The following is a 19,123-nucleotide window of genomic DNA, read 5'->3' on the forward strand; positions in this document are numbered from 1 at the left end:
ATTGGCTACATTAGGGGTGTGTGGCCTAACATGCAAAGGAGTCCCTGCTACAAAAAAGCCCTGGGTTTTGACAGCAAACAAGGTAAACAGAATAAGAAGCAAAAGATGGGTGTGGCTGGATGAGCACACTTCTGGTAACATGGGGATGTGGCCTATAATGCCAATGAGCTGTGCTGTCAGGGGTGTGGGCCTAATATGCTAATGTGTTTCTGCTGTTGGGTGTGGCCTATTATGCTAATGAGTTCCTGCTGGGCTTTTTCTACAAAAAGGGCCCTGCTTGGTCTTATCCACTCAGGCATGTTTTTATAGATAATGTGATGATTAAAAAAAACACCTTAAATGAAACCATACTCAGTCTTGTTGCAAGATGCTAAAAAAGAACTAGTGGAAATGCTTTCTTTCTTTTGGTGGTCCTGTTTAAAATTTGTGGCAGGGCAGGAGCTTTTGTGAGACACTGCTCAGTTAGTGACTCACGACACCTCATCCCCTGCCACAAATTTTGTTAGTCTTTAAGGCGCTACTGGACTTTCGCTCTTTTCTCTTGTGACAGACAGACTAACACGGCTCCTTCTCGTGGGCCGGTCTGCTTTAACTGAAGAGCACTCAGCTGATGCTGATAACAGCCCCGTCAGCACTTCTGAGACTCAGCCAACTAATGCTCCTAGCAACCCTGAGATGACAGAGGCAGGCCCTAGTGCCCCAGTTGCTGAAGACAGCAGGCACTCCAGCCCCACGAGCACTGGGGACACGGAAGAGACAACCCAGAGAGGCAGCGTCTCAACAACCCAAGATCGTGGGGAAACTCCACAGGCTGCCTTGCCTCCTCTTCCCCCAGAGCCAGGGGAACGGAGGAGGAGGCGTGCGTGCTTGGAGCTCCTTGAGAGGAGGCGGAGCGTATGCCTTGCTGCCCGGGCGACTGCCAGATCAAGGGGAACACCTGGGGTTAATGGACAGCGCTCTCGCAAGCAACGAGACCCAACTGTTAGCTGCCGATAAAGGATGGGGTTTCAGAGGGGGAAGGCGTGGGAGCAACCTGTCACCTTCCTGAAGATGCGCAACCACCCCTCTTGGACCCGTTTCTGGCTGCTACTCCTGAACCTTCGGCTTTGACCCCGGACCTGCTTGACGACACCTCTCGGACCTGCTTGAACTCTGTTTCTTGGACCCCCGGCTGGCTTCCCTTGTGTATGACTCTTGGACCGAACTCTTGACTTACGCTTCTGGTTAGTGACTCTGTCTCGTCCCCTTGGTTCTTGGCTGAGTCTGCTCTGACCCAGGACAGCTCCCCACTGTGATCTGTTTAAAATATCGTTTGTGAATTCCGTCCCAACGAGGAATGCAAATTCTCATTACGGCGACATTAGGAGAGCTCGACAAAAAACTAGCTACAGATGTCTCTTTTTTTTAATTCTTCCAAATGCTCAAAAATAAAAGCAGCCTGATATACTGTCTTGTAAATTAAAACAGCTTGTAAGTCATTCGCTAAGTCATTTGCACCTATTAGCTTTAATGAGGTAATAGAAGGCAGTGATCATCACATTAAGGAACATCTTCTGCTGAAGAAGCGTCACAAATGGCCTGCTCCATTTCGAATCACGGGTGTGTGGGGGGGGCACCCATTTTTTACTGGTTCAGGACCTTAGTTCAGTTGGCATCGTATCATTGTGTTGACATCACTACACTGTGGTCACGCTTACTGATGTCCTCAGATTACACAGGAAGAGAGATGTTTGTACTTTCTTCAAGCGTTCCTCTAATGAGAAGTTCTTGCGCATCAGTGGGAAAAGAGCTCATGTACGCTTCAGTTACTTTTCATGGGATTTGTGCAGGAAACCTCTACCTCGGGTTGTACCTACAGTCTCACCAGGACTCCGTGCTAACACTGCTGGCCATGTGAAATGTTTGATGTCTCCAGGCATGTGAGAGGAAGCCTAGGAATTGATATCTTGAAGTGATTCTAAGTCTCGTCTCTTGTCACATGTTATTTCTGGGTTGGAAATGTAATGTAATCAATGTATGATGAGTCTCGGATACGGTTCAGAAACTGGCCTGAGCCAGTGTTCCCTCTAAGCTGAGCTAGTGTGAGCTAGCTCACAGTTTTTTAACCTCCGGCTCACACATTCTTGTCTTTGCTCAGGAAGGGATGGCTCCAGAGCGAACTGATTTAGGCAGCAGCCAAATCGCTCGCTCACAACTTTAATGCCAGTAGCTCACCGAGTAGAATTTTTGTTCACAAGACTCCAAAGCTTAGAGGGAGCATCGCCCCACCAGGGACCGCAAAATCTAGCCCAGATTCTGGTTGGGTCAGAATGTTGAAGAATCACTAGTATGAAGAGCTCCTTTAAGCAACAGTGTCTTGAGAAGGTGCATCAGTCGTATGGTATGGATATTCTTTTGCTGTCGAAGCCCTGCCCACAGTGCTGTTTTTGGTAAAGCCATTCTTGGGTGTAAAATGAAGCCATAGGATGCTCTCTGTCTGATAGCTTTGCTCTTTTTTTTTTGGCCTGGCTCACAATCTCTTTATAGTCTGCACAGGGTGGCAGGCAGGGAGTGTGCAGCAGGCTGGGCCAACCCAGCCCCTCCCCGCTCCCCTTCTTCTCGGGAGGCCTCCATCTTCTCTCTGCCAGCTGGGCCTCCGCCAGTCCCTCCTCTCCACGCGGGGGTTCAGGCGCTCAGTCCAGCCTGATGAAGCTGAATTCCTTGGCGTACTGGCGGAAGCACTGGTGGCATACGTTGAGGCCATACTTCGGGATCAGGCCGTGGCGGAACAGGCCTAACATGAGCGGGACCTCTCCCCAAAGTTCCTGGGGTGGCTCCAGGAGAGCTGCTGGTGGCCCATTGTCATGGTGTGCTCCGAGGGGGGAAGGAAGGGGCCAGCAGCACAGGCGCAGGTGAGGGCTGGCCGGCTCCCGGCATGCCACGCAGCGTGGGGAGGGGAGGATCCTGTCCGATGATTTTTTTTATATCAACTGCTAGCACCAGGGGTCATTTCCTGCAAGAGCGCACAGGAGCGGAGCTCCGGCAGTAAAGAGCCCAGGGGGTGGGCACATGCAACAAGCCACACCCCCTGCTCCCAGGAGCCCTCAGTTATAGCAAGAAGTAGCCAGGTAAGTTGCAGAGCCCCCCCCACAGCCCCCCTGTCCAAAACAGTCCAGTGGCACCTTTAAGATACGGAAAGAACCCACCATGGAATAAAAAGAGCCGAAAGACCAACAAAGAAAAACCCTGCTGCGGGTGCCTGGTAGGCCCTCATCCCTCCCCTTGCACTGTGGCCCTAGTTAGGATGGTTTAAATGTTCTCTGTAAACCGCTCCGAGCCCTCGGGAAGGAGCGGTATATAAGTTGAAAGTGTAATGTAATGTAATGTAAGACCAAGTTTTATTCAGGTACAAGCTCTCCCTCCTCTGCAAAGACAGATCTGCATGTCCCATCCCCCCAATAGCGAGCAATCCAAAACAGTCCACTGGAGCCTGAGCGGTGGGTGTTGCCTTCTGACACACTTCCAGTGATGTCAGGGGGTGTGGCATATGCAAATAAGTTATGCTAATGAGTTGTGCTAATGAGCTCCTGCACCTCTTTTTCTACGAAATGACCCCTAACTATCTGCTGGGAATCAGGCTTTGGAAAACAAGTTGTTTGGTTGCATCAGAGATAACAAGCATGACAGAGCATGCCAGCAAACTTGGCGGCACAAAATCATAAAACATGACATTATGCGGCCGTATAAGTGTTGTCAGGACACCATCAGATCTGAGGCCAATATTGCAAAAATTCTGTCCTCCACCCATCTTGTGCTCTGTGCTACCCGATCCTATGCAAATCACTCCCACGAAGCTCAGTGGGTCTTCCTTCATAGTAATGACATACAACATTTATCGCCTTTGCTGCTATAACTAAATCCATTCTCCCACTAGCCAACAGCCATAAACTGACAGGAGGGGAGGGGGAAACCCCACAGGGCATCACTGCAAATTTTATATACTTCCCATCTCACCAGCTTATATTATTGGATATTCTTGTTCATAGCCAAAAAAGCAGCACAGTCATTTCCTTTTCTGGCCCGCCAATTTCGACATTATTTCAAGTCTCTCACTGATTTTATCAAGCAACGTGTCGAGAAACGTGGACTAAGGGAAATGGCCATAATCTGACGCTTCCCACTGAATCGCTGTTTCATTTCTAGAATTTGGCTCAAGCCCATGTCCCCCACTTAAAAGAGATGTTTCATACTGACCTTGAAGCCAACAAATATTTCAAAATCAGCCAAATTAATCAGCACTGAGTGTGACCGGATATTTCCTAATTTGTTACCTTCTCCTAAATCAACCACAAAATCGCAGCAAAAATACTACATATAGAAAGCATCGTTTTTCGTCTGGTGTGTGCGCATGAAATTTGGCACTGCAAATTGTGCCCGACTGTTTTTTTTTTAAAACTGGGATTATCATAAATTTGCATCTGTCAGATTCTGAAATGACGGGATAAGGGAAATTAGTCATGTGTAATCATTCCTAATATGAATCTCCATAATTAATGTTGTCTAAACAACTTGTTTCTCGCCAACTCATGATGACCTGTGGCGTAATCCCAACATCAAACTCAAAATGCAAACAAGAGTATGGTTACAAACAGGATGAGAAAGCAGCCTTTGCTAGTTCAAATATTGGAACTGCCCAATCACATGTATAATGTGGCTTAGCGGCCATGCAGTCCAATATTATACTGATCAAATGTGCGGGGGGGGGGGAGATTAAACATACAGATTAGTGATGGGAGGATTAGTGAACACAGGGTAATTATAAAGGCTGTATTCTCACATTTCCAATATTTCATATTTCCCTGGTTCAAAATTGTTGGGATGTTGCCTTTAAATATGGTTGGGGCTAAGTAAGAGGCATACTCCATGTGTTACATAAAAAGTTAGTTTACTGAAAAGATAAAAAGAGGTTAGGGAACATTTGGAGAAAGAAATTCAAACAATACATCCTAGCATTTAACTAATGCTAACAGCCACATTGCTAGAGAAAAGATTATGGCTACCCTTCTTCTTCTTGGTCAGCAACAAAAGACCAGAAGATCAACACAAGATTGTGAATACATGCATATAAGATCAAAGCAATTTCTTCAAACAAGATGCTAACTGACCAATAGAATAGTTACAGGTCAAAACCCCACCCGCAAAGTTTTCCTGGGCAAACTAAAGGTTACTTCTAAGTGGATACAATTTACATAATGTCATGTCCTGTTTACTAACAACTGAAACGTGAGCGACTTGGAACTCCAACAAAAATGGAGACATGAACAGAGCAATCCTGTGTAGCAGATATGTCCAACAGGTAGATCGCGATCTACCAGTAGATCATGGAGGGGTCAGAGGTAGATCACCAGCTCCACTTGGTCTCACTAATGGTCTCACTAATGAACAAGAGCAACATTTTAAAGACTGCACAAGATATGCCTGGATCAATACTTGACCTATATTTAACACAAATAACTCTGAATAAAAGTTAAAGAAAGTTATTGAGACAGTTCTGGCTATGGGCCTGGGTCTCTTTGGGTACAATAAAAGGCTACACAGAGAATAAGGTTGCCAGGTCCATCGGACCAGCCAGCAGGGGGTTGGGGGTGAAGTTACTGGGAGAGGGGAGGGAAGAAGCCAGAAATAAATGTGAAGTGTTTATGCCACCTAGAAGTGACGCAGGCACATTGGGGACTTCAGGGGCAAAATCTCTGTGGTAGAATTAGCTTCTACCATAGAGTTTTGCTGAAAAACCAGAGCATCCCCCCAATGTCACTGATGTGCCTAGGTCACTTCCAGGTGATATAAGCACATATCTGTGGTAGAATTAGCTTCTACCATAGAGTTTTGCTGAAAAACCAGAGCATCCCCCCAATGTCACTGATGTGCCTAGGTTACTTCCAGGTGATATAGGCACACCATGTTTATTTCCTCCTTCTTGCCTGTTGGGGGGGGGGTAATGGGGTGGTGGTGGTGGAGAGGAGCGCCAGAAACCCTGTCATCCCTAAGGGAGAATCACGGGACCTGAATGCCCAAAAGCCATGCGGGAATGTAGCAGGAAGAAGAACTGGGCAAGACTGAGTGAAAAAAACTGGCAAGATCCAGCTCACGATCTTCTTCCTTCACTAGAACAAATGTAAAATGCAACATGTTTGTGAGATTGGTAAATGCTGCATATTTTCCCTTGACCTCAGAAATATCCACATTCTACATACGCGGTGTAGACTTCCCCCCCCCCCATACAATGATAAATGCCTTGATCAAAAATTATACTTGAGGTTTTTTCCTTTTAGACCATTGTCAAAAAACCATTCGCTGCCCTACCGATGCCTCACTTCAGTAAATGGATTAAATATAATTCAATGATCTCTGGTATCTAATGAACCTGTCATTCAGCCAATGGTTCTCCAAATACAAGAGCAGAAACAGCAATATATATCACCTGGTTTCAGGGGAAATGTATGCATAAGAACAAAGAGATTTTCAAGCCATTAAAATAAAAGACTCTAATACATCTATTACACACATGAAGATATGAAGAATATTCCTACAGAAGCTTTAAAACGAGCCATTAGCCCAAATCAATAGCCGTATTGATAGAACTTTTAAATGTGGAACAGCTCATCATAGATGGCTCTCCATGCTAATGGTAATATCAATACCATTCAATAACGAAAAAAAGATTCTAATGGCAGATATTGGGGGGAATAAATGAAGCCGTGTTTGCTTCAGGAGGCTGGCACTCTAACAAGCATTCATTTTGGATTCATTTATTTGTATTTGTAATGGGAAACCTAGGCAACATTAGGCAATCTCTTTGGCTCAATATGTAAAGAGGGTTTGCTATCTGGGAACTTCTTTAGAATACCACTGTAGCCTTGATTGTTCCATTTCACTCTGGGGACAGATACCTACGGTTTCGAATCCATGGAGTATTGTGTCCTTTAGTTTATGTAAATGTTCTCCACAGATGTGGAGGACTTTGTGCTGTCTTCTGTCTCAAACTTGAGAAGATGGCACCAAAGAGTTTAGACAGAGAGGTCAAGACACACAGAGCATCCTTTCTTTCCTGCTATCTGATCCTTTCCTTTGAAGTAGAGTGCTCCTCTTAGGAGCAATTTCCTCTGCTTCCGCTCTCTCACTTCTCTCTCACTCACAGGCACACAAAAGAAGGTGCTTGATCTCCATCTTGCACCATGGAGGCTGGACATGCATCCGGCATCCAACACCATCTAGTTCAGGGGTGGCCAAACTTGCTTAACATAAGAGCCATATAGAATCAACGTCAGATGTTTGAGAGCCACAAGACATGAACAAATATTACACACATGTTTTTATTGAAAAAATATGCAAATCTGCTTTTTATTAACAATGACTGCAAAAAAGGGGTAAGAACAGATATTGATAATGATATTTATTTGTCCAGTGATATTAATTTGTTTTCTAATGATATTTATTTGTGTGTGTGAGAGAGAGAGATGGAAAGAAAGAATGAAAGACGTGGAGAGAGAGAATGAAAGAGGTGGAGAGAGAGAGAGAGAGAGAGAGAAACCAAATAAATGGGAAGGAGGGAGGGAGAAAAAGTGAAAGAAAGGTGGAAAGTAAGCAAATAGATGGGGAGGGAGGAAGAAGGATGGATGGATGGATGGAAGGCAGGAAGGAAGGAAGGAAGAGAAGGGGGGAAAGAATGAAAGAGATGGAAAGAAGGAGAGAGAAAGAGAGAGAAACAGAAACAAAGAAATAAATAGATGGGAGAGGGAGGGGGAGGGAGGCAGAGAGAGAAAAAAAGGGAGAAAGAACACTAAGAGGAAAGAAAGAGGTGGAAAGAAAGAAAATAGATGGGGGAGGGAGGGAGGGAGGGAGAAGTGGAAAGAAAGCAACTTTAACTTGAAATGTGCTCTCCAACCCCAACCCCCCCATGCTTGCCAGCTTGGCTTGGTGAAGGGATTTAAAGAGACAAATGCCTTCTCCAAGACAGCTGGGGGGCCTGCTTTGAGAATGCATTTAAAGCTGCTTTCTTTCTCTGCTCCCCCACACACCTCAAGCCTACCCAGGGAGGGGAACACTGTCTGGGGGAGGGAAGACCAACTGGGGAGGCATGCCTCCCCTTCGCTTCCCCAGCCACCCTACCGGGAGCCGCACAATATGTGTGAAAGAGCCGCATGTGGCTCCCGAGCCACAGTTTGGCCACCTCTAATCTAGTTAGATAGAACAGGTAATCTATATCTATCTCTTGTCTGCACTCTCAAGCATGTATTTCCTTTAATAAAAGTTGCCTATTAGCTTTAGACCTGATTGCTGACTCTGTGTAATATTGTAAGTCTGTCGCCACACCTAGCCCCAACTCTGCTGTGTTAAAGCCCTGACCACTCTGCTATTTTCTGTGGTTCCCTGGCAATATCAAGTCCAGAGAATCCAATACTCCACTCTGCCACGGACCAGGATGCTGGCTCCTCCTCAACAGGGGCTTGGTAGTGGGGGAGCTTGATGACTCAGAGAAGAAGGGGCTAGGATCCTGGAACCAAGCAAAATGGCAGCCTCTAAGACATCTACGGAAGCCCTCTCAAGGTCTAGTAAGAGCACTGAGAAACCAGAACGTACTTTGGGATGTACCCACCCTTCTCCTCGGTTTCATAAACTACTGCCCCAGAACCAGCTACAGCTTCAGAAGGAGCCAAGATACCCTCATCCTACCAGAACACCCACCTCCATAATGAAGTGCAGCACCTTTAATTTCTAGTGGTCTCAAACTCACACACATCTTCTTGCAGGATGACACAAGCAGTTAGTTTTTGCTAGAATAGTATCCAAAGCTCCCATTATCTGGCCTAAGTGTTTTTCCCAAAGATCTGCCGGCCCATGGCCTTGCTTTCCTTATCTGCCCCAAGGACTTCAGCCTAGAGAAAGGCACACTCCAGTCTTTAAATCTGGGATACTTACTCATAGTTTAACTTATCACTATCATGATTTCAGGTGGTGGAAATGTGTATGAAAACATGACATAAACTCGACACTGCATAACTAGCAGACTTCTCCTCTCTCTCTCTCTCTTTTCTTCATTGTTTTGTCGAATGCACCCAACACAATCCTCTTAGTTCTGAGCTGCCCGTTTTTCATTTGCTCGACTTTTCACATTCTTCTAGAACTTGAGCTGGTCATGAGTGGCAGTAATCTGCCGAAAGCCACCCGATGAGTCCACTGCTACATCAGGATTCTGGGTTTCCTCATTTCTATCCACCAAACTCTCGTGTGAAGATTACATCAACATCAGTGGCTAAAACAAAGTTCCTTTCTGTTGCAGAATTTTCTAGATCCTGCTTGTAGCCACTGTTACTAACTCTGCTGGAAGTTTAGACAGAAATAAATCACAGCTCGGGTTAAATTCTGCCCTTGGATGCGTGCATGCAACTCTCCCTGGAGGCAGCAAGGAAATGCACAAACACATCAGAGGGCAGAGTTTAGCGCTCTGCAATTTATTATTGAGACAATTTCAAAGATTCCAGATTTGTGGCAGGAACTGTTTCAAAGATACTTCTTCCCTGCTGGGAAGCACACAGTTCATTCTTTCTGTTGCCTTTGCTGCACGATTGCACTTAATTTATTCCTTGGCTCAGCTCGGCAAGGATTCTGTGTGCTCGCTCTCATGAGGAATAATTTCAGCTGTTGTTTCAGGCGAACGCGCCTTGGTCTTGGGCTACTGCCTTCTCGGTTACCTGTCCAAGTGGAATTATTGAACTGCGTTTTCTTCTTCTTTTCCCTCTCCTGCAAGTCCTTCACACAGAGGTGAGGGTTTGGACAGCATTTTAGATTCCACATTAGTCCAAAAACTGCTCTTGGGGTTACAGCAGGGCCAGATTGAACCTGGCAGGTCCAGAACTGCATGGGGGATCACGCAAAGTAATGGCACGATCATACAGGAAGCTCCATAAGGCACAGAGCTCTCCATCTGTCTGTATTCCTACCCAGATGACCTGTATTGTTACAATACACATGCCAGATACAAACGAATTCTCGTGCCATCTTGAAGACCCCCCTCCCCGATCCCCCCATGAGCAATCTGGTCCATAATACCCCCCCATACTACTGTGTATTATTGTAGTCATATTTTCGCACAATACCCTCTAAAAGTTGTATCTTCTAGAGGGTGAAGGACTGGGATGTACCATTTGGCTTACACAACAGAATTCAGGCTGCCAACATGGATTGTACTGTGGTTGCAAGAGCTTGTCACGAATATTCATTATTTGAAAAAAAATCATAAAGGAATAAATGCAAACAAGGTTAGTGTTTCAAACCACGTACTCCAGAGTGGACTGCACAAGAGTAGATGACAAGTCTTAATCGAAAGTGCCTCAATTGTTTAGTGATGTTGGAGATTTTGGAGATTCTGGGAGGGCTCAGGAAAGGTGTTGGGTTGTCTGACACCAGATATTCAGCGGCATCAATAGACATCAGATTGTAGCCACGGAAACCGTCCTGAGCAGGGTATAAATTTAATCACAACACCGTTTGATCTGACCATCATTTGGTAGAGGCTGGTGAGTAACCAACACGGCTTCTCCATTACAAGAGTAAGGCAGGATTGCCTTCCTGGTGGTTGGTTGTCTGCTTGAATTTAATGACACTCATCAATTCATAACACCAGGACAACTGAGCAGACTTACATGAAGAATCATTTCCAATCACGGGATGCATTAAAGCTTCTTTGAAAACAAAATGGCTCCACCGTCAGTCATATCCTATGGTTTATAGCGAAACACAAGACATATAGAATCCTGTATCCTGACATGTCCTGATTACTTGACAAAGCTAGGGATGGGAGGGAGGACCTTGGTTCCATTTATATCTTGGCTCCTTGGTTACCTAACTAGAACCCTCGAGATTAACTGTGATAATACATAATTGAAGCGCTACGACATTCCTTTTTGCTTCTTCCTTAGGATTCTGTGCCCAGCCCTCAAGGAAAGAAACAAAACAAACCCCTGTTTGCGTTATCAAAATTCATTTTGCTTTTCTGCCTAAGCAGTTTTTGCTTTAGGTGCAAAAACCTGGTGGTGGTTTAGAGCTTATGATCAGCTCCTCCCCCAATCATTTCTTCTAGAGTCATGGAAACTTTCTTTCTTTCTTTCTTTCTTTCTTTCTTTCTTTCTTTCTTTCTTTCTTTCTTTCTTTCTTTCTTTCTTTCTTTCTTTCTTTCTTTTTGCCTTCCTCGGATTTCTTTTAAAGTATTTTACCCAAGCAAATACCTCCAAATTCACTTCAGAGTACAGCTTCCGTGAAATGCACTGGTAATTCAGTACCCAACTATGGATTAAAAAAAAAAGAAGATCTAGGAAGCAACCATTTGTTTCCCATGCCAGAAGATACAATTGGGGGTAGGGTGCGTGGAGGAACAAACAGCTTCTTCAATCAGCCTGCAACACTATAGTCAGACATTGGGAGGCATTAAGAAAGGCACTCCGCAGCCCCGTAGCTAGGGATTTTTTGGGGGGAGAGGGCCTGGGGGGGTGTAGCTAATTAAATCATAGTTAATTACATTAATTCAATTTGGGGCCAGCCCGGGAGGGAGGGGGCCCAGAAGAAATTGTTGGGTATTACAAGTTAAAATTACACTCACTATATATGGGGTTAAATGTTTGTTTGTGTTGTCACAGGAAGTAACTTGTGTTTTATGTAGCCAATGTTAGTTTAGAACTACAAGCCTGGGAAAATCATCCCTGATCTAGGAGTTTCATTGGAAGCAAAATGTCAAAGTGTTTTAGCATTTTATGGCTTCTCTTCCCGTCTTTGTCTGCTGTTCTCAAGAAGAAGTAGAGAAGCCATTATCGCTTCTCTTCTAGTCTTGTCCTTTGTAGTGTAAGGATGTAGGGAATTTAGCTCTGTTGTTATTTTCATCCCAGTTACCCTTCCCTATGCTAGAATGTAGTAAAAACTTTCTATTTTAAACACACATGGACTCTGGGTCTGAATTATTTTACTCTGGCATTGCTAAGCTATTTTATCTCTGCTAAAACCAAATTTCAAAACCCAACAGAAATGCTAGGGGGGCAGACCACGTGGGCCCCGCAATAGCTACGGGCCTGGCACCCCAAACATTTTATTGAAAGAAAAGTTACGGGCCGATCTCAGGCTGTCCTTGGAGTGAAACCATTACCGAGTGAGTCCCTGGGAGTAAAAACTGCTGAGTTTCCTGCCACGGCTTATTTTTTAAGCACAATCCCACTCCATGTTAAAATAATGCCAGTAAAGCAAATCTAATGAGCCGCACTCTGCCAACAGGCATTAGTCCCTTGGCTTCTGAAAGCTTCAGTCTTTTTTGGAAAGCGATGGCTTGCATTACGTCCTACAATTTGTTCCTTTTAAGAACAAATAACAGATGATATGGTCAATTCTGCCTGGAAATGCAACAAGAGAAGACAATGACAGAATGGAAAGAAATTGTATGGTAGTAATAATATTAGCCATAGGAACACAACGAAATAAATGAAAAATAAAAAAAGAAACCCACAGATTTTGGCTTCGGCATTCAGCTGCAGAAACAAGAATCCCCTTATAACATACGACTTGTTAAGGAAGAAGCACTGAAAACCACATTAAAATAATGGTGCATTTGAGTACATCTGGCACAGGGAATGTGTAGCTTGTTCGGCATATTAGGGCTCTGGTTCAACAAATGTGTGCATGGAGCCGTCAAGCTGCATGAACATCATCCTTTGGTATGGAACTAAAATCCTACTCATCAGATGTTTTGGCAAGGAACCCAACCAGGGAACCAAAGCAGAGACAGCAGAATTGAAGCCACACTCTCTTTTCATAAGAACATCAGAAGAGCCCTGCTGGATCAAAGCACTAGTCCCTGTAGTCCAGCATCCTGTTACACACAGTGGCCAACGAGTTCCTTTGGAGGGCCAACAACAGGGCACAGAGGTCGAGACCTTCCCCTATGATGCCTCTTGTACCTCTGAATGTGGAGGTTCCCCTCAGTCACCATAGCTAGTAGCCACTGATGGACCTCTCCTCCTAATTCCCATTCTTGTGGCCATCACTACATCCTCTGGAAGCAAATCCCACATTTTCATCACTCTCAGTGTCAAGGAGTATTTCCTTTTGTCTGTCCTGAAACTACTGCCCATCAGTTTCACTGGATGCCCTCAAGTTCTAAACCGCTATCATGTCCCCCCCCCCTTAGTCATCTCTTTTCTTAACTGACTCTTCAGCCTTTCCTCACAGGGAAGGGGCTCCAACCTCCTAATCATCTTGGTTGCCCACCCAGCAGGCTTCATGTGGAGGAGGACTGGGGACCAGAGCCCGCCACTCTTAACCACGACACCACACGGGCTCATTCATTATGAACCCGTTGACTCTCCAAGGCCTGAGGTACAGGGGCAGGCGACTATGTGGGTGGCTTGCCACAGAAATCCGGCAATTTTCTCCGGGCTACTGCAGATCTTTAAGTAGCTCCAAGTGACAGGAAGCAGCAGCGGAAACAGCAGCAGCAATTGTTCAGAGCGGTTTGTCTGACTTTTCAAAAGGGAGCGTAGGCCAAAGGCCATTTCGTGGCTTTGGATGTTTTTCTTGGTGTCCCCAGTCACCACCTCTGGAAACATCCCGGCACACGCCATTCAACCGCTGTACAAAGCAGAACAGCCGTGTCCTGACAGAATTCTCGTTCCTGTGTGTTGCCTTTCATTCAGAGGCTTAGATGCTGGAAGAAACCACTTAATCGCATGGACTTGTAAATGGCGCAGCCTTGAATCGCCACAGCTTCTCATCCTGTGGGCTAGGATCAGGTGCAGAATAGGGACAGCAGTAAACAGAGGCTACTGGAAGCACCACTCCTTTGACACCCGCCCATAAACAAGGGCTCTCGCCACAAGTCAATCAATCGCTTGAGGCATGGATGGTTATTTTCTGTTGGTGTGAAATCAGGGGGCCAGCTCATACTCTGAACTGGGAGACACAAGCATGGTTGGCAGCTGTGATTAGAAGTCATTTCATGCCCAAATGACATAGAGGAGGAGGAGATTGGATTTATATCCCGTCCTTCACTACCCAAAGGTGTCTCAGAGCAGTTTGCAATCTCCCTTCCCTTCCCCTCCCCACTATAGACACCCTGGGAGGTGGGGGGGAGGCTGAGAGAGCTCTGAGAGAACTGCTTATGACAGGGCTATTTTTGTAGGAAAAGCCCAGCAGGAAGTCATTAGCATAATAGGCCACACCCAACAGCAGACACTCATTAGCATATTAGGCCACACTCTTGACGGCACAGCACATTAGCATATTAGGCCACACCCACATGTTATCAGAAGTGTGGTCATCCAGCCACACCCACCGTTTGCTTCTTATTCTGTTTACCTTGTTTGTGGTCAAAACCCAGAGGGTTTTTTTGTAGCAGGAACTCCTTTGCATGTTAGGCCACACACCCCTAATGTAGCCAATTCTAATGAGTTTCTGCTGTTGGGTGTGGCCTATTATGCTAATGAGTTCCTGCTGGGTGTGGCCAACTCAGGAGCCAACCGGAACTCCGTTCCTGTGCGTTCCTGCACAAAAATAGCCTTGGCTTATGAGAGAACAGCTCTGAGAGAACTTGTGACTGACCCCAGGTCACACCAGCAGCGGCATATGGAGGAGTGGAGAATCAATCCCGGTTCTCCCAGATTAGAGTCTGTGCTCCCAACCACAACACCAGACTGGCTCCAGACAATGTTCTTGTTCCCAGTCATGTGACAGACATAATTACGGGCCAGTTCTCAAGACCTGCCCCTTATCCAGGAGGCCCCTGGAAATGCGCCTGGGCGGTGACTGGTCCACACGGAGTACAGTCTCACGTCTGAGAGCTCGTCCATCGCATGTGGATTGTGTGGATTATCCAGATTGCGAGAAAACTCCCCACATGGTGAGCAGCCAGGGTTGCCAGCCTCCAGGTGAGGAACTCCTGGAATTACAACCAATCTCCAGACCGCAGAGATCAATTCCCTTGAAGAAAATGGCCGCTGTGGAAGGAGGGAGGAGTCCAGGGCATCCCATCCCTGCTCGGCCGGGTTTTCCAGGCTGGGAAATTTCTGGAGATCTGGGGGTGGAGCCTGGAGAGGGAAGAGCTTGGGAATGGGAGGGAGCTCGGTAGAAATGGGATGCCGTAGAGTTCACTTTCCAAAGGTGCCATTTTCTCCAGAGGAACTGATCTCTGTAGTCTGGAGATGGCTTGGAGTTCCAGGAGAACCCCAGCCCCCCCCCCACCATAGGGTTGCCAAACCTGTTTATTCCTGTGGCGGGGGGCTCCCGGACGGTGTCCCGGTCGTGTGCGCAATCGGGCCCCGTGGGAAACCCCACCCCGGCGTGCGTGTCACCCGGATGTGACGTCATGACGCCGGGCACGCTGGGGTGGGGCCACAGCCATTTGAGGGGAAAACATAGAGTTTTCCCCTCAAATGGCTGTGGCCCCACCCCAGCGTGCCCGGCGTCATGACGTCACATCCGGGTGACACGCACGCCGGGGTGGGGTTTCCCACGGGGCCCGATTCTGCGGCGTCGGAAATCGGGCCTCCAAAGTGGGGGGAAATCCGCCCCCCGGGGGGATTTGGCAGCCCTACCCCACCAGGAGGTTGGCAACCCTACAGGTTAACTCCCCTCCTCGAATTCTGCTTCTGGGAGGCGCTGCCCCCAAATCCCCTGGAATTTCCCCAGCCAAAATTGGCAACTCTCTGAGCAGCTCCCACAAATTATAGTTAGGGGGGTGTGGAGCTGCCGGGTTCCGTTCCAGGAAGTCGTGGAGTAAACTGGTTTCGCATTTCAGTTTCCATTTGAGAATGGGTTTTGTGACTCTGTTCATGACCGTGTATGGAGTCTAGAATGCCCTCCAGACATGCACTGTGAAGCATAGGACCTGACACCAGGATGAACCAGAAATACCTTGGGTTGCCAGGCTTGGAAACTGGCGGGAGGATTAGGGGCAGGGACATGGGGGGGTGCACCGTTTTGTGCACTCTTATACCACTTCTGGGCAAAACCTGGAAGTGAAGGAGGGTAGTTCTAGGAATTGCCAGAAACTCTATGGTTTCACCATAGAGTTTCTGCTGAATCCTAGAGCCACCCTCTGTCACTTTTGGTGGGCAGCCACAAGCACAGACAGCTTCAAGAGGGGATTGGAAGTGACATTACACTGTGTGCGATGTTGCCTTTAATTTTTTGTTTCCTTCTGCTGTCACTTGGAGCAGAGCTGAGCAATGGGACCTAGGGGTGGGAGATCCCACGCCCCAACTAGGGGAGCGACAAGCGTATTCCATACCCTATACAGAGCCCAGGGTTTCTCCTGGGCTTCCGGTGGGGGCAGATTTTAGAAGCTACCTTCGTTGCAGACTGTGCAGAGCTGCCATTTCAGCAGCCTTCTGCAAGAAGCAGTAATACAAAAATCACCCAAACTTAAATCGGGAAGCCTTCCCGGCCCCTTCTGTGATGTCTGATCCAATTTTGCCCTGTGATTTTTAAAGCACAATATAGCCCTGCAGGACTGAGACAGACAGATAAATCTCCATATCAATCCAGGCTGACAGTATTTTAGGAAACAGAATGAAGTTTTAACTGACGAAGATGTTTTGTGCTGAAGGTGGGATTGGGGGGGGGGGAGAGACGGGAAATCTTTACTGAGCTAGCGAATGACAACTTTCATTTGCCATTACTTTCTTCACCAAAGAGGGAAGGTGTTAAAGAACAATAATAAGAAGTGCGCACTGTACAGCTGTGAAGTGCCATCGACAATCAGGCTGATTACATCGTGGGATTATCTCAGCTCACGATGCCCTCGATGCCCTCGGCAAGTCCTGGGTTACCACCACCTGTGTTGAGCTGACAGCAGTTGGAGAGAAAGATCCCTTCCTCCCAAAGAAGAGACAATTTATTTTTAGCTCTGGTTGGTTGTTTTTTTCTGATTACACTCTGCACAATCAGAGGTCTGAAAGCCCAAGCCTTCGATAATGTGCCAAAGGAGACTTTTGTGGACGACCAAACCTGATCACCACTATGCCGTTGTGTGTATCTGTGTGTGTCCCAGAGATGAGTGTTGCAGCTGGCATGCAGATACAATCACAGAGCCAGTTTGGTGTAGTGGTTGAGTGCGCGGACTCTAATCTGGGAGAACCGGGTTTGATTCCCCACTCCTCCACTTCCTCTTGCTTGGATGGCCTTGGGCAAGCCATAGTTCTGGCACAGCTGTTATGGAAAAGAAGAGCAGTCTCTGTCAGAGCTCTCTCAGCTCCACCTCCCTCACAGGGTGTCTGTTGTGGGGAGGGGAAGGGGAAGGAGTTTGTAAGCCGCTCTGAGACTCCATTGGGTAGTGAAGGGCGGGGGATAAATCCAATCTCTTCTCTTCTTCTTTTAGGATTCATCTCATCTTTGCCTATTAAACATCACGAGAATGGCTGATAGCGAGTAGATTGCCATTCACCTACCTCCCCTCAGAGCACCAAGGATTAGATACGCTCATTTGCTAATTAAAAACACTCAAAGGGGAAAAAATGGATCCCATTTTGTGTGTGTGTGTGTGTCTCACAGCTCAATGTGGGCAGCAGCTTACCAAAAATTAATCCCCAAACCTATTTTAATATCCCTTGGCCTTTGTGTTGACATACTACCAAAAAGTATGCCCGGAGTATAGCCGAATCTCTTTCGTCTGCTGTTTCAGACCTGCCAAAATATTTATGGAATGAAGAGGAAAGGGCTTTATGATTAAAGTATGCAGTTTTTCCCTTGGCGTTTTTCATTTTTTGAAATTAAGCTCGGATGCTTACAAAGCAGAACGGAAAACGTGATTACATTTGAGTAACTTTAGCAAAAGCTTGGCGTTAGGCACTCTTGATGCTGGATGGGGCTCTTGTCTCAAATTGAAAAGACACATCAGAAACCTTTGAAAAAATCAGGACTGCGATACAATTTGCAAGCTATTACGTTTCCCATCAACGGCTCCTAAGTAAACTCAGCAGTCATGGGATAAGAGGGCAAATCCTCTTGTGGATTAAAAATTGGTTAATTAACAGGTAACAGAGAGTGGGTATAAAATGAACAGTTTTCACAGCGGAGGGTGGTAGAAGTTGGGCACTGCAGGGCTCAGTAATAGGTCCCGCAGTTATTAACTTGTTCATTAATGATTTGGAGTTGGGAGTAAACAGTGCAGTGGCTAAGTTTGCGGATGACACTAAGTTGTTCAGGGCGGTGAGAACCAGGGAGGACTGTGAGGTGTTCCTGAGGGATCTGTTGAGGCTGGGCAAATGGACATCGATGTGGCAAATGAGGTTCAACATCGGCAAGTGCAAAATAATGCACATTGGAGCCCAAAATCCTAACTATAAATATATGTTGATGGGGTCTGAACTGGTGGTAACCAACCAGGACAGAGATCTTGGAGTCATGGTAGACAACTCACTCAAAATGTTGACCCAGTGTGAGACTGCAATAAAAAAAGGCACATTCTATGTTGGGGATTATTAGGAAAGGAACTAAAAACAACCCAGCCAGTATCATAACGCCCCTGTATAAATCTATGGTGCAGCCTCATTTGGAATATTATGTATAGTTCTGGTCACCGCACCTAAAAAAAGATATTATAACATTGGAAATGGTGCAGAAAAGGGCAACTAAAATGATTAAGGGGATGGAACAATTTCCCTTTGAAAAAAGATTAAACAGGTCAGGGCTCTTTTGCTAGGAGAAACAAAAATTGAGGGGTGACATGATAGAGGTTTACAAAATTATGCATGGGATAGTGCAGGTAAAGAAAGAAGTACTTTTCTCCCTTTCTCACAATAACAAGAACTCATGGGCACAAAATGATGAGCAGTAAGCTTAGAACAGATAAAAGAAAGTGCTTCTTCACCCAAAGAGTAATTAACAAGTGAAATTCACTGCCACAGGAAGTGGTGACAGCTACAAGCATAGACAGCTTCAAGAGGGGATTGGATAAACACATGGAGCAGAGGTCCATCAGTGGCTATTAGCCACAAGGTATAGATGGAACACTCTGTTTGGGGCAGTGATGCTCTGTCTTCTTGGTGATGGGGGGAGCAATAGTGGGAGGGCTTCTAGTGTCCTGGCCCCACTGGTGGACCTCCTGATG

The 19,123-nt window shown here is 46.3% G+C and overlaps 1 protein-coding gene and 1 pseudogene across 1 annotated transcript in view; both read right to left on the reverse strand.

Annotated features, from left to right (window-relative positions):
- Nucleotides 1-19,123, reverse strand: part of CNTNAP2 (contactin associated protein-like 2) — a 928,799-nt gene that overhangs the window by 493,036 nt on the left and 416,640 nt on the right. The window lies entirely within an intron of this gene.
- Nucleotides 2,673-2,839, reverse strand: LOC107119623 (annotated as a pseudogene).

The sequence above is a fragment of the Gekko japonicus genome, unplaced genomic scaffold, assembly GCF_001447785.1.
Source record: "Gekko japonicus isolate JY-2015 unplaced genomic scaffold, Gekko_japonicus_V1.1 scaffold330, whole genome shotgun sequence".
In the NCBI taxonomy this organism is placed as follows: domain Eukaryota; kingdom Metazoa; phylum Chordata; class Lepidosauria; order Squamata; family Gekkonidae; genus Gekko; species Gekko japonicus.